Below are 16387 nucleotides of genomic sequence, written 5' to 3'. Positions count from 1 at the left end.
CCGCCCTTCTGGTCTTGGTCTCGTTGCACCGATATGGAAACCTTTGCTTGACGCCTCGGTACTCCGCGCCTGCGCTTACTTCCTTAGCATCAAAGAGGAAACAAGGACACTGTGCGCGCTGGCGCCCGCCTGGCCTTGGTCGTCATGGATTACGTCACTGGAACCTCGCGAGGTTTGCCTGGCCTTGATCTCTCCGCCCCTCGCGAGCAAGCCTGGTGAGGCCGCTCCTGAGGAGGTCTTGCGTCATTCGCCTCGCGAGGCTTGGCCCCTCGCGAGGGTCTTGAGTCCTTGCTGGTGAAGAAGGGTCGTACGGGCCCTCTCGCAGGGCCACGCCGTGGGCCGCAGGCAGGCAAGTCTGGGTACCCCCGTTCCCAGAACCCCGACAGTAGCCCCCGTGCCCAAGGCGCGCTCGGGCTTGGCTTCGAGGCGAAGCCAAGGAGCAAGCACGGAGCACCGCGGGCCCCAATAGCCTGCGACCTTGGTCGACGCATGGCGGTTGATTGGACGTGGGCGTCTCCGCTTCCCCATGATGCCTCGACAACTGCCTGACTTGACGAGTCCCTGCTGCATGCAAGGGAAAACCATCATTATTATAGGTCGTGGAGGCCGGCGGTTGGCCTCCCTTTGGCTATAAATGGGAGGTGGGGGCGGAGCCCCCATCGCCCATCTCTTCCCATTCTGCTTGCTTCTTACTCTTTGGTCCATCGCCAGTTGCAACACCAATGGTGCCGTCGAAGAGGTTCTTCACCATGGAGAAAGGGAAGGCCCCTCGCGAGGGGCTCGGCTCTCCGGCGCCCAAGCGTGGACGCGGTCGTCCCTGCAAGCACACCGCGACCCCCGTCGTAGCCCCGCACAGCCGTGACGGTGCCGCTTTGCATGGTAGGGGCCACTCCGATCGCGGCGGTCCTGTCGATGAAGGGAGACGTGTCGTGGTCACACGGCCTCCCTGGCCGCGCTTCCACTCGGTGGAGGTGCTGCCGGAGTTTGTCATCTAGTCGGAGAACCTGGCCGGCAACTGGCTTCAGCTCTCGCGTTTCTTCGTCGACGAGCTGCCAGCCTCGGGTCCAGGCGGGCTCTGGCTGCAAGCGGACAACTGCTGCAGCAGGGCTTCCTGGGTCACGGTCGAGGTCTCCGTTGCGGGCAACATAGCCCTGGCCCATGGCTGGCAGACGTTTGCCCCCGCGCGCGGCTTGGGCACGCGGTGCACCCTCCATTTCAAGTATGACGGTGATGCGACCCTCTACGTGAGGGTGTTTGGGGAAGATGGTCGTCGTGTCGGGTGCTGCCCCGAGGTCAACGACGGCGAGGAGGTGCTCGGCCTTGGAGATGGTCGTGATGAGGACGAGGGCGAACCCGCCCTTGGGGCCGACCATGTCTCGTCCAACTACGGCGGCTCTTCCTCCAGCGACATCCCCAGCAGCGGTGGTTACGACCAGCCGCCGCGCCCTCTTTGAGGGCAGCAGTGGGTCGTCTCGTCGACGCGCCACCGTGAAGCGCAAGGAGGGGTCGGGCTGAGCTCAGGACGGTGCCAGGAGCCTGCCCCCGTGAACCGATGTAGGGGCATAAGCCATTTTTATTTTGTTCTTCCTTTCCTTCCTACATCAAAAAGAAACCAGAATGGGCCCCGGAGGGGCGTGTATCGAACTATGATCTCAATCATCATGCTATGTTTGTTGCTCCTGTGCTGTGTCGCAACATCGTCGTTTTGTGTAGGGATAACTTAGCTTGACTTGCTTGGAGTAGCCTCCTCCTCACGGGGCGCTTGCTTGCTTCCTGGTGCCTGTCGAGGCTTCCTTGACCTGATAGGCGCTTAGGAACTACAAAAAAATTGTTAGGAGGTTTATCGTTCTCCCGAGGCTTGGTCGCAGCCTTGACCCAACGCTTCATATCGCGGCACCGGAGGGGCACGGATTGAGAGAGAGAGAGAGAGAGGTGCGCCAGCTTGTGGGCTCGAATGAGGGTACCTCGCGGAAAACAAAAGAAGGAAGCTTAGAAGGTGAAGCTCACGAAGGTACCTGTTTAGCCCCCTCGCGCGGAACGCGCGAGAGAGTACATGCCGACCAAAGAAATGAAAGCAGAAACAAAGGCAGAAAGCGAAAGGGCGGGACCAGCAAGAGACACCAGAAAGCCAATTTCAATAAAAAAAGAGGCGAGCCAACTTCGGAAAGCAAATGAAAAGCCGCGTCCGGCACCTAGTCTAGTCTTCGACGTCTTCTCACCAGCGCGGAGCTAAGTGCTGCCACTAAGATGTGGGAGGGAGCCCCCGAGGCCCAAGGGCGGCACTCCTGAGACTCCGGGGCGTGTACAGCCCCACTCGTTATTATGTGAGAGTGTCACGGGCGGCGATCCTCACAGGCACTGGGCCTTTCTTCACAGGCGCTGGGCCTTCTTCACAGGCGTTAGGCCTTTCTTCAGGGGTAGAACTTCTCAAGGTGCTGAATATTCCAAGCGTTTTGGATGGGTACCTCGTCCTATGTCTCCAGGCGCGCGGCATCAGGCCTGGAGACATGGACGACCTTGAACGGGCCCTCCCACATGGGTGAGAGCTTATGCAGCCCTTCCTTGGAGAGGACCCGCCTCAGGACGAGGTCACCCACCTCGAGCGTCCTGGAGCGGACGCTGCGACAGTGGTACCGCCGCAGCGCCTGCTGGTATCTTGATGCCCGTAGTGCTGCTTCGCGACGACATTCCTCCCCCAGCACGAGGTCCATCCCCCGCCTGGCGTCCTACTGCATTTCATCAAATGCAAGGACTCGTGCGGAGTGATGTCTGACCTCGTGAGGGAGGATTGCTTCTGCTCCATAGACGAGGAAGAACGGGGTCTCGCCCGTCGGCTTGGTGGCGCTGGTGCGGATGGACCACAACACGGACTGGAGCTCATCGTGCCAGCCCCTGTCGCAGGCCTCGAGCTTCTTCTTGAAGGTCCTGGTCTTGAGGCCTCTCAGGACCTCCGCGTTGGCACGTTCGGCCTGGCCATTGCTCCTGGGGTGCGCTACCGAAGCGTAGCAGATCTGTGTTCCATGGTTAGCACAATATGACTTGAAGAGATTACTAGTGAACTGCGAGCCATTATCGGTGATGATGTGGTTGGGGACCCCAAAGCGGCTCACGAGGCCCTTGATGAACTTGACCGCAGAGCCAGCTGGGATGGTGCGGACGGCTTCAACCTCCGCCCACTTAGTGAACTTGTCGATGGCGACGTAGAGGTATCGGTAGCCCCCAGGCGTCCGAGGGAACGGGCCTAGGATATCTAGCCCCCACACTGCGAACGACCACGAGAGTGGAATGGTCTGGAGGCCCTGAGCTGGCTGATGGATCTGCTTGGTGTGAAATTGGCAGGCCTCGTAGGACATCACTAGCTCAGCTGCGTCATTGAGCGCCGAAGGCTAGTAGAATCCGTTGCGGAATGCCTTGCCGATGAGGGTTCGCGGCGACGAATGGTGCCCGCAGTCCCCGCCGTGTATGTCGGATATCAGCTCTTTCCCCTGTTCCTTGGAGATACAACGCAGTGAAATGTCATTTGGCCGCTTCCTGTATAACTCACCGTCCCGGATGCAGTATGCCATGGCCTGCCGGGCCACACGCTCCGCGTCCTCCTCCTTCTCCGGCAACGTCCCTTGCACCAGGTATTCCTTGAGTTCCTTGGTCCAGCATCCCTCATGGGGCTCGAGCGCTAAGAGTAGGCGCACTCCTGAGGTCAGGCCACAGGCTGGGGCTCCTGTGGCAGGCGGCTGCGGGAGTTCCTCCCGAGGCTGAGCTGTTCTTGAAAGCGGTGGCGTTGCTGATGGCTTGAAGAGCCGCTCCTCGAAGACGCCCGGCTCCTGGGGCTGTCGCTTGGATGCCCTTCTGGCGATGTCGTCGGCTTCCTTGTTGGTTCCCCGGGACACGTGCTGCAACTCCAGGCCCAGGAACTGCTTCTCCATCTTGCGTACTTCCGCAAGGTATGCCTCCATGTGTTCGTCCTTTGGCTCATATACCTTGTTGGAGAAGTTGACGAGGATCTGCGAGTCGCCCCTGACGGTGAGACGCTTTACCCCCAGTGCCGCTGCAGCCTTCAGGCCGGCTATGAGGCATTCGTATTCTGCAATGTTGTTGGAGACCTTCTCTCCCTGCTGGAAGCAGAGCTACACGGCATAGTAGAGCTTGTCCTGAGTGGGCGAGATGAGCACTGCTCCAGCCCCCGCGCCCTGGCGCGCGAAGGCACCATCGAAATACATGACCTAGTCATCGGGCGCCTCGCTTCCCAGCGAGAGGGACTGATATGTCTCCAATGTATCTATAATTATGATTGCTCCATGCTATTATATCATCTATTTTGGATGTTAATGGGCTTTACTTTACACTTTTATATCATTTTTGGGACTAACCTACTAACCGGAGGCCCAGCCCAAATTGCTGTTTTTTTGCCTACTTTAGGGTTTCGAAGAAAAGGAATATCAAACGGAGTCCAAACGGAATGAAACCTTTGGGAACATGATTTTCTCAACAAACGTGATCCAGGAGACTTGGAGTGGGCGTCAAGAAACAACGGAGGAAGCCACGAGGCAGGGGGCGCGCCCTCCACCCTCGTGGGCCCTCCGTTGCTCCCCCAACGTACTTCTTCCTTCTATATATATCCACGTACCCCCCAAACATCCAGGAGCACCACAAAAACCTAATTCCACCGCCGCAACCTTCTGTACCCGAGATATCCCATATCGGGGCCTTTTCTGGAGCTTCGTCGGAGGGGGCATTGATCACGGAGGGCCTCTACATCAACTCCATGGCCTCTGCGGTGATGTGTGAGTAGTTTACTTCAGACCTACGGGTCCATAGTTATTAGCTAGATGGCTTCTTCTCTCTCTTTGGATCTCAATACAAAGTTCTCCTTGATTCTCTTGGAGATCTATTCGATGTAATCTTCTTTTGCGGTGTGTTTGTCGAGATTTGATGAATTGTGGGTTTATGATCCAGATTATCTATGAACAATATTTGATTCTCCTCTGAATTCTTTTATGTATGATTGGTTTATCTTTGCAAGTCTCTTCGAATTATCAGTTTGGTTTGGCCTACTAGATTGATCTTTCTTGCAATGGGAGAAGTGCTTAGCTTTGGGTTCAATCTTGCGGTGCTCGATCCCAGTGATAGAAAGGGATCAGACACGTATTGTATTGTTGCCATTGAGGATAAAAAGATGGGGTTTATATCATATTGCATGAGTTTATCCCTCTACATCATGTCATCTTCCTTAAAGCATTACTCTGTTCTTATGAACTTAATACTCTAGATGCATGCTGGATAGCGGTCAATGTGTGGAGTAATAGTAGTAGATGCAGAATCGTTTCGGTCTACTTGTCGCGGACGTGATGCCTATATACATGATCATACCTAGATATTCTCATAACTATGCTCAATTCTATCAATTGCTCGGCAGCAATTCGTTTACCCACCGTAATACTTATGCTCTTGAGAGAAGCCACTAGTGAAACCTATGGCCCCCGGGTCTATCTTCCATCATATTAATCTTCCAAAACTTAGTTATTTCCTTTGCCATTTATTTTACTTTGCATCTTTATTTCTCTTTATCATAAAAATACCAAAAATATTATCTTATCATATCTCACTCTCGTAAGTGACCGTGAAGGGCTTGGCAACCCCTTTATTGCGTTGGTTGCGAGGTTCTTATTTGTTTGTGTAGGTGCGTGGGACTTGAGCGTGATCTCCTACTGGATTGATACCTTGGTTCTCAAAAACTGAGGGAAATACTTATGCTACTTTGCTGCATCACCCTTTCCTCTTCAAGGGAAAACCAACGCAGTGCTCAAGAGGTAGCAGGGACTGGTCTTCGCCTACTTCAAGCGTCGGGGCGTCTGTCCATTCTGCCACGAAGTCAGCGAGTGCGGCTCCCTTGATGACCCTGGTAGTGCTGAACTCCAACTGGAATGCTTGCAACTCGATGTTCCACTCAACGACCCTTCCAGCAGAGTTGGGGCTCTTGAGCACCCTCTCTAGTGGGTAGGCCGAGACGACTTTGATGGGGTGGCCTTGAAAGTAGTGCCGCAGCTTTCGTGAGGCCACCAGGAGCGCAAGCAGGAGTTTCTGAGGCATGGGGTACCGTGCTCTTGCATCCCGTAACACCGTGTTGACGAAGTATACCGGGTGCTCGACGAGGGTAGGTGTGTTGATGAGGCTTGCGTCTTCCGGAAGTTGGGGTGCCTCCTGAGGTGGTGGAGCCCCCCACGCTTGATCGCTTGCCGAGGCCTTTGCGGGTTCGAGAGCGTCGTCCTGCTAAGCTTGCTCTTCTATTGTTACTGCGGCGGCCCTTATGGCGCCCTCCTGGTCTTGCGTCGTCTCTGCTGGGGGTGCAGCTCGGCGTGATGCGCCCTTGGCTTGGTGTTCTTCCCGAACCGCCACTAGAGCCGCGCTGGCGGAGTAGGGAGTGGCGGCAAGATAGAGCACCAGGGGCTCGAGAGGTCGCGGTGCCACCATCACTGGAGGGCTAGTCAGGCATCTCTTGAGGTCTTGAAATGCTCGGTCAGCCTCCGGGGTCCACTCGAATGGGCCCTTCTTCTTCATCAGCTTGAAGAAGGGTAGGGCTCGCTCTCCCAACTTGGAAATAAAGCATCCCAACGCAGTCACCCGTCCAGCAAGCTTCTGCATTTCCTTGAGGGTTTGCGGTGGACTCATGTCTTCAATGGCCTTGACCTTCTATGGGTTGGCCTCGATCCCCCTGTGGGACACAAGGAAGCCCAGCAGCTTGCCGGAAGGGACGCCAAACACACTTCTCTGGGTTGAGCCGCAAGTCCACTTGGCGGAGGCTTTCAAAGGTTTCCTCCAGGTCTTGGATCAAGGTCCTCGCCTCCCAAGACTTCACCACGGTATCGTCGACGTAGGCTTCAGCGTTCCTCCCGAGCTGCCGACCCAAGGCAATGTGCATGAGCCGCTGGAAGGTTGCGCCTGCATTGCGCAGTCCGAAAGGCATGCAAGTGTAGCAGTACACCCCACATGGGGTCAGGAAGGCCGTCTTCTCCACATCTTCTACCGCCATCTTGATCTGGTGATATCCTGAGAACGCATCCAGGAAGCACAGCAAGTTGCACTCGGCAGTGGTGTAAGTGCATCTAGTGCCACCCCTAGTTGGTTTTGGAGTATTGATGACAAACCTAGTTGAGGGACTAATGTGTTTGTGAGAATTGCAGGATAACACAGGTAGAAGTCCCTCATGATTCGGTTTTACTACCAGAGATGACCCCCAAAAATGTATGAAGACATTGAAGTCAAAGGTGGTATATGAAGATATTCACATTGAAGACTATGACAAGAGAAGACACAATATGAAGCCAATGGAGCTCGAAGACTTAGATCTTTCGTAGTTCTTTTTCTTTTGTGTTGAGTCATAGGAACCACCGTACTATTAAGTGGGGTCCAAGAGAACCAGTTAGAATGACTGAAGTGATGCCTAAACCAAAAACCTATGTCTTCGAGTGAAGACAATGAGAGCGAATCTTGTCCAGATCGGACAAGTCAGCTTTGCTTGTAGCCCAAGTAAAGTTGCCATGTGAGTTTGAAATCTGACCGTTGGGACACGTGTCAGTTCCTTAGTGACCCAGTGTCATTTCAGACAAATCAGGTCGGGTTGCCAAGTGGCTATAAATAGCCCACCCCCTACAACCATAAACGGTTGGATGCTCAAATTGAGAGTACGGCTTTTGTCGTTTGAGAGCAACCCACCTCGAAGCCTTTGAGAGAGAATTCCTTGCGAGGATAAAGACCTAACCACCAGAGCCAGAGAGAATTGGGCATCACTTAAGTCTTCTTGTCTGTGTGATCTGAAGACTTATTACACTTGAGGACTGTGCATCCTCCAGCGGTTAGGCGTCGCGTTCTAAGCATCCAAGAGACATTGTGGATTGCCGGTGAACGAAGTCTGTGAAGGTTTGGGAGTCTACCTTGAAGACTTACCTGAGTGATTGGGCGAGGTCTATGTGACCTTAGCTCAAGGAGAATACGGTGAGGACTGGGTGTCCTGAGCTGCGTGTTCAGGACTGGGTGTCCGGGACTGTGTGTCCTAAGGTTTAAATACCTAGCCGCTCCAACCAGACGTACAGTTGTCACAGCAACTGGAACTGGTCCAACAAATCACTGTCTTCAACGAGTCACTGGTTTCATCTTCACTTCACTTTACTTACTGTTACTCCTTGTGAAGTCATTGTATGTTTGCTCTATCATTTGCCTTCACTGAGTGACTGCGTGTTCTGTTTGGCGTCACAATATCTTCCTACCTGATCCTTACTACCTAGCTGCTATTAGTCTTTGTGCTTTCACTTCATTGAATACTTGACTATGGTTTGCCTAGTGTAGCCTACCTTCCGCTGCATGGTAATAGGTTTAATTTTATTGTTTGTCTTCAAAACTCCCATGTTCTGAAGACTTTCATAAAAATCGCCTATTCACCCCCCTCTAGTCGATATAATGCACTTTCAATTGGTATCAGAGCTTGGTGCTCCCTTGTTCTGTGTGATTCGGTTTAACCACCTGGAGTTTTAGCTATGTCGACTGCAGGGATAATTAAAGTCTCCGCTGTGTGCCCCGTCTTCGATGGAACTGAATATCCCTACTGGAAGAATAAGATGCGTATGCATCTTGAAGCCATTGACGTCGACCTATGGTATGTCGTCGAGAACGGCATTCCCAAGGCTGGAGAAGGTGTCACTGCTGCTGATGTCAAGAAATTCGTTCAACTGGACTCTACTGCCAAGAATATTATCTGTGGTCATCTGACCAAAGGACAGTATGGCCGTGTGAGTGCTTTGAAGACATCCAAGCTGGTCTGGGACTGGCTCTCCAAGGTCAATGAAGGCATCTCAACCCAGAGAGATCAGAGAATCAGTGTCCTTCGCAACCTCTTCAACCGCTTCAAGCGAAATGACAATGAGAATGTCCAGCACACATTTGACCGACTCACTGACATCACAAATGAGCTTCAAGCCCTCGGCGCCACTGAGATTACCAAACATGAAGTCGTCAAGACGCTGCTGAGATCACTTGATAGTTCGTTTGACATCCTGGCCCTGATGATTCAAGAACGTCCTGATTCCAAGACACTCGATCCGTCTGACATACTTGAGAGGCACAACACACATGAGTTTCAGCTTTCGGAGAAAAGAGAGATCTACGGTCCAAACTATGGGCGAACTCGTGCCTTGAAGGCAAAAGCTGTCTCCTCATCTGAAGAAGAATCTGACAGCAGTTCTGATGACCCTGAAGACATTGGAAGGGAACTTGCTATGCTTGTCAAGAAGTTCCAAAAATTCACCAAGAAGAAAAGCTTCAGAAAGTCTTCCCGATCAAGTTCAAGGAATGATGAAGCTCCTGCTCATGACTACAAGAAGAAAACATGTCACAAGTGCACGAAACTTGGCCACTTCATCTCTGAGTGTCCACAGCGGGACAATGAGAACAAAAAGAAGAAGAAGAGCAAGGAATATGACTCTGACGACAAGAAGAAGAAGAAATACTCAAAGTCTTCTTCCAAGTCTTCCTCAAAGTCTTCATCACACAAGAAGAGCTCATCTAGCAAGGCACGTGCGTTTGTTGGCAAGGAAATGGATTCAAAGGAGGAGTCTGCTTTTGAGGAGGCGGAGGTGGAGTCTGAGGAGGAATCCGACTCAGGCGTCGCAAGTCTGGCTACAGCATACGTTGCTAAGTCCATCTTCAACACTGAAGACAATGACTTCATCACCGACACCGATGCAAATGACAAGGACTACTCCGCTTCTACCTATTGCTTCATGGCACGCGGTGCCAAGGTAAACACACGCACTACTCACTATCAAACATCTAGTGACGATGACTCTGATTGTGGTTCAAAACCTAGCTACAAAACACTTGCTAAAATTGCAACTGAACAACAGAAAGCTATGGAACATATTCAAAAACTGTTAGACAGAAGCGATGATCTGTTAGGTGCTGAAATGACTCGATCTGAATCCTTAATTGAAGACATAAAAAATCTTCACGTTAAGTATCAGGAACTTGAAAGTCGTCATGAGACTCTCTCAACAACTCATGAAAAGCTTTCCTATGATTATCTTCAAAGGAAGCAAGATCTTGAGAAATTGAGAGCGGTTCATGAAGATCTTCAAACTGAAAACGAGTCACTTCGCGCCAAACAGATCAGTACCGCTCAAGAAGGATTTGAACCACCATGTCTTAAATGCATTGAGCGTGATAATGCTACTTCTGTTGCTGAATGTTCTACTGCTACTGCTGTTGCAATATCTTCAACTGTTGATGCGGAAACTAACCCCTCTGCTGAAGATACCACCGCTATTGCTGATGAGAATGCTAGGTTGAAGACATTGCTTGAAACAGGGATATACAAAAGTCTTAAAGGGCATCAGACGCTATGTGATGTCCTGAAAAAGCAGATTCTGAACCAAAACCCTAGGAAAGAGGGTGTAGGGTTCGTAAGGAAAATGAATGCAGATGGCTCTTACTGGAAACCTGAGCAGTACCCCAAAACCACGTGGGTTGCTGCAAAGGAACCTTCAGCAGATCCATCCAATCTATCTGGCTTCACTTGTGCTAACCCCATTATCATTGATGAATCCTTTGATGCAAACTATATACTGTTTAAGAATCAAAATGGTGAAGTGTTTGCCAGGTACATTGGTACTAACTGCAGGAATGGACCGCCTATGAAGAAGATCTGGGTTCCGAAAAGGTGTCTGGAGAGTCTTCCTGTGAATGTCATCATGACACCTCACTTGAAGAAGACAAACCTCAGACCAAAGGCTTCATACGGTCCAAAGGCTTCATACAAACAGAGGACTCACCTGAGTCGCACTAACGCAAATGTTTTGCAGGGAAACCATACTCAGGCATATGAATATGAGAGCGGTTCATCAAATCGCCATGTTCATAAGACCAAGAACTATTCTGCTTATTCTTATGAGTACTATTGTCCACCTGCAAGACTGTTTGCTAAGGCTTCAAAGCCAAAATTCTCAGATGCTGCACTTAGACTTATTGCTTCTAAGCCACCCTTGAAGATGTGGGTGGTTAAGAAGGCTTAACTCTCTTTTGCAGGGAAAGGTCTCCAGCAGAAAACCAAAATCGTCTGACGCTATTGCTGGGGACCTTAAACATCTTGTAGGGCGCAAGATCAAATGCCCAAATGGTCTTACTATGTACTTCGTACCTGAATCGCTTGCTACTCTCCCTATTAGTCCTAACCTGGATCTAAGCTTTCATAACCCACTGGTTCGCCAAATGTTTTTGCTTCACAATGCTCTTGGTGAAGCCTATCCCCCTAACTGCACTGTAGGGTACGACACCAGCGTCTTCAGAATGGATTATTGACAGTGGGTGTACAAATCACATGACTGGCAAAAGAAGTCTTCTTATGGACTCAACCTTACGTCCATCCGACAAGAGCCACATCACATTTGCTGACACTGGTAAAAGTAAGGTATTGGGTCTAGGTAGAGTTGCAATCTCAAGGGATCAACACATGGATAAAGTCATGCTTGTTGAATCCCTTGGCTTCAACTTAATGTCTATCTCAATGCTTTGCGATTTGAACATGATCGTAATGTTTGGAAAATATCGTTGCCTTGTACTAATGGAATCTGACAAGTCTCTAGTGTTTGAAGGGATCGAAAAGATGATTTGTATGTGGTAGATTTCTCAGCAAGGCCACATCTTGCAGTATGTCTTCTAGCAAAGGCTTCAGAATGCTGGCTCTGGCATCGGAGGCTTGGACATGCTGGCATGAGGAACCTCCACACCCTTGCGAAGAAGAAGCATGTCATAGGCATCGAGGACGTCAAGTTCAAGAAAGACCACTTATGCAGTGCCTGTGAAGCAGGGAAGATGACGAGGGCCAAACATCCCTCGAAGACAATCATGACTACTACTCAACCCTTCGAACTGCTTCACATGGATCTATTCGGTCCCGCTCATTACTCAACTCTAACTACTACCACTTGCCTCTATGGCTTCGTTATTGTTGATGATTATTCTAGATATACTTGGGTGCACATAATCCTTTACAAGACTGAAGTGCAGGATGTCTTCAGACGCTTCGCCAATCGAGCTATGAACAATTTTGGCGCCAAGATAAAGCACATCAGAAGTGACAATGGCACTGAATTCAAGAACACTGGCCTTGATACATATCTTGATACCTTGGGCATCACACATGAATTCTCAGCCCCGTACACGCCACAGCAGAATGGCGTCGTCGAACGCAAGAACAGAACACTAATGGAGATGGACAGAACGATGCTAGATGAATACAAGACCCCAAGAAAATTCTGGCCCGAAGCTATTGATACTGCATGCCATACAATCAATCGTGTTTATCTTCACAAGCTACTGAACAAGACATCTTATGAGCTCCTTACTGGCAAGAAGCCAAATGTCAGTTACTTCAGAGTATTTGGCGCAAGGTGCTGGATCAAAGACCCACATCACACCTCAAAATTTGCACCAAAAGCACATGAGGGTTTTATGCTTGGATATGGAAAGGATTCGCACTCCTACAGAGTCTTCAATCTCTTTCATTACAAAGTGGTTGAAACAGTGGATGTGCGGTTTGATGAGACCAACGGTTCACAAAGAGAGCAGCTGCCAAATGTGCTAGATGAAGTTCCATCCAGTGAATCAATCAAGCTAATGGGAACTGGAGAAATTATACTTTCTGAAGCTCATCCTGAAGAAGAACTTATCATTTCAGCACCTGATCAACATGAAGACAATGCTCAGCCTGAAGACATTCCTTCCAACAACGACAATGAACAGCAAGAGCAAAGTCTTCGCCCTGTACATCCTCGCGTTGCCAATGAAGTGCAGATTGAAAGAATAATTGATAGCATCAATGCACCTAGTCCACTCACTCGTTCAAGGGCAACTCAGCTAGCAAATTTCTGTGGGCACTTCGCATTCGTCTCAATATCAGAACCCAAGAAAGTTGAAGAAGCCTTCATGGAACCTGAATGGATTCAAGCTATGCAAGAAGAGCTTCAACAGTTTGAGCTGAATAATGTATGGGAACTGGTTAAGCGTCCTGATCCACGGAAGCACAATATAATAGGCACCAAATGGATATACCGCAACAAGCAAGATGAGCATGGTCAAGTTGTCAGAAACAAAGCTCATCTCGTTGCTCAAGGATATACTCAAGTGGAAGCCATTGACTTCGATGAAACATTTGCTCCTGTGGCTAGACTTGAAGCCATACGCATACTGCTGGCCTATGCAAATCATCATAACATACTTCTATATCAAATGGATGTGAAGAGTGCCTTTCTCAATGGCAAAATTGAAGAAGAAGTGTATGTTGCACAACCGCCTGGCTTTGAAAATCCAAAACATCCTGACATGGTATACAAGCTCAACAAGGCACTGTATGGCCTCAAACAAGCCCCTGGGGCCTGGTATGACACACTCAAATACTTCCTGAAAAGCAAAGGCTTCATACCTGGTTCCCTAGATCCCACTCTTTTCATGAAGACATATGATGGTGAACTGTTTGTGTGCCAAATATATGTGGATGACATTATCTTCGGCTGCACCAATCAGAAGTACAGTGAAGAGTTTGGATATATGATGCAAGAGCAATATCAGATGTCCATGATGGGGGAGCTGAAGTTCTTCCTTGGTCTTCAAATACGACAACAACGCAATGGCATCTTCATATCTCAAGAGAAGTATCTCAAAGATTGCCTGAAGAAGTTCGGTATGCAAGACTGCAAAGGCTTCACAACACCAATGCCAGCCAAACATCATCTGGGTCCTGACGACAATGGTAAAGAGTTCGATCAAAAGGTATACCGCTCCATGATTGGTTCTTTACTTTATCTATGTGCATCTAGGCCAGATATTATGCTTAGTGTTTGCATGTGTGCTCGATTTCAAGCGGCACCAAAGGAGTCGCATCACTTAGCTGTGAAGCGAATTCTTCGATATTTGGCTCACACCCCAACTCTAGGATTATGGTATCCAAATGGCTCAAAGTTTGATCTGGTTGGATTCTCGGATGCTGATTATGCTGGTGACAAAGTTGATCGCAAGTCTACATCAGGCACATGTCACTTTCTGGGACGATCACTTGTATGTTGGTCTTCAAAGAAGCAGAACTGTGTATCTCTCTCCACTGCTGAATCTGAATACATTGCTGCTGGATCTTGCTGCACTCAGCTTCTGTGGATGAAGCAAACACTCAAGGACTATGGCATTCATCTGAAGCAAGTGCCACTTTACTGCGACAACGAAAGCGCCATCAAGATTGCTAACAACCCAGTTCAGCACTCGAAGACAAAGCACATTGAAATTCGTCGTCACTTTCTCAGAGATCACGTTGTGAAGGAAGACATTGATATCATACACGTCAACACTGAAGAGCAATTGGCAGATATCTTCACCAAGCCCTTGGATGAGAAGAGGTTTTGCAAGTTACGGTGTGAGCTAAATATCCTAGAATCCTCAAATGTCCTGTGATCAGGCACACATCCTAACCCTTATGCATATTGATGACTTAGATGTGCAACACACGAAGTGAAGTATATCTTCAATCAATGAAGACATACATTCTAAGTGTGAATACATTAATGTGGAATTTGACTTCGAAGCGCCACGATAATTGTGCGCCGTGTCTGGGTCTAATACTTCCTATACGGTGGGTAACGCCACCACCAAACGTTCTATTTTGAAGTGTTTCACTCATGGCGTTACCTTGCAATGTCTTCACATTTGTTTTGGCTTCGAACTCAACATATTTTCATGATTATCTTCACTATGTTGATTATATATATATATAGATATATATATATATGCTAGTGTTCTGTCCTCTACAGCATTCACTTATAGCTATGTCTTCGTGTTGAATCTTTTGAACTAAGTGAATGTGATCGGACCCCAATCTCTCTATGCTTTCTATCCCAAACTCTATCTCTCCAAGTCATATGCATTCTATTGAAACTTTCGAATGTCCTCTCTGCGTCCTTGTCAGCAGAAGATACAGAGACAACCATTAAGTCCGTTTTCAATGCTCATTCCTCCACATGAAATCCGAAGAAGTAGGAACGACCACCCGACAATCCAGGCGTGCGTGGGACGTGGAACAAACCCCAAAATTCCACAAACTGGCCACGTGTTCCTCAGATGCGAATCGCCAGGGGCACCTGTGTAATAGCACAGTGCCGCCCCTGTGCCTATAAATACACACTCACAGTGGTAATTATCTCTTCTTCCACCCTCGCACGAACCCTAGCGCCACCGCTAGCTCTTGACGACGCCGGCGACGAAGCGCTTCGCTGCCGCAACCTCTCCGACGCCGTCTTCACGCCGACCGCGGACATCGTCCTCTCCGCCGTCGCCGTAGGTGTCCTCCGTCGCCAAGTTAGGGCACGGAAGAGTGAACTGCGGGCCTCATCTCCCACTCCGTCTAGCAGTTCTCAGTGTGGTAAATAAAAATCCCTTTTTACAGCACCGTTGATCCTATTGATCTGTCACTTTCTACCACAAGCAGTTTCTGTTCACACAAGCTAGATCTCTCTCATACTGCATCTCATAACATGCCTAGTATATTCACTTATGCGTCACAAAGTAGTTAGATTCCTCACTTGTACTGATCTGTGGGTTCGTACAAATCTGGAACCAACTTCTTATCTATGAGTAAATGTCTTCGCACGATGAGGTCAATGTCTTCTAAACTGATTTATCTTCAAAATCTTCTGAGAATGCATATGACCTCTTCCCCTTCCCTCGCACCTTAATGCTGTCACAGGTACATGTCCGTGGGAGAATCCTTTGGTTCTCATAGTCTGCATTCATTTGCAGAATTCTTACAGCATCACATAAATTCTCCTGAAGCCAGTTCCTGTTGGTCCAGCAAGAGAAAGCCTTTGAAGCCTTTGAACGTCTTGAAGCCTTTCAAGTTAAAGTTTATGGCTTCAGAGAAAGCAGCAAGGAAGGGGGCAGACAACGTCGTGGCGGAACATCCAGAGATCTTCCTGATGAACTCGCAGAAATGTATAAGACAGATCCTGAAGAGGATTATAGTCAGCGCAAGACCCGAATCCAATGGATTCGACGCTATTGGGCAGAACAATGGTTCAAATACTGCTTCACAACTCAAGAGTATGCTGAGAAAAGTGCCATCAAAAGACCGTGGGGAGACATCTTATACAAGAACCTTCTACCCAGGTCCAGAGATGAAGCTATTGCCCAAAGCTTCTATCCATGCATGGTCCGTGGGCCACAGCCTGATGATGCACATCCGTCGTCACTACTCTGGTGTCGTGACGACAATTTGTTCAAGTGCAACTTCCAGTTTGCCCAAAACTCAGTGAAGCAGAACAAGAAGAAATTTGGGTTAGACTTCAACCCTGGTCCCTCAGCA

Source organism: Triticum urartu, chromosome 6 (assembly GCF_003073215.2).
Source record: "Triticum urartu cultivar G1812 chromosome 6, Tu2.1, whole genome shotgun sequence".
Classification (NCBI taxonomy): Eukaryota; Viridiplantae; Streptophyta; class Magnoliopsida; order Poales; family Poaceae; genus Triticum; species Triticum urartu.
The sequence above is the reverse complement of the archived record's forward strand: the minus strand, read 5'-3'. Positions refer to the sequence as shown.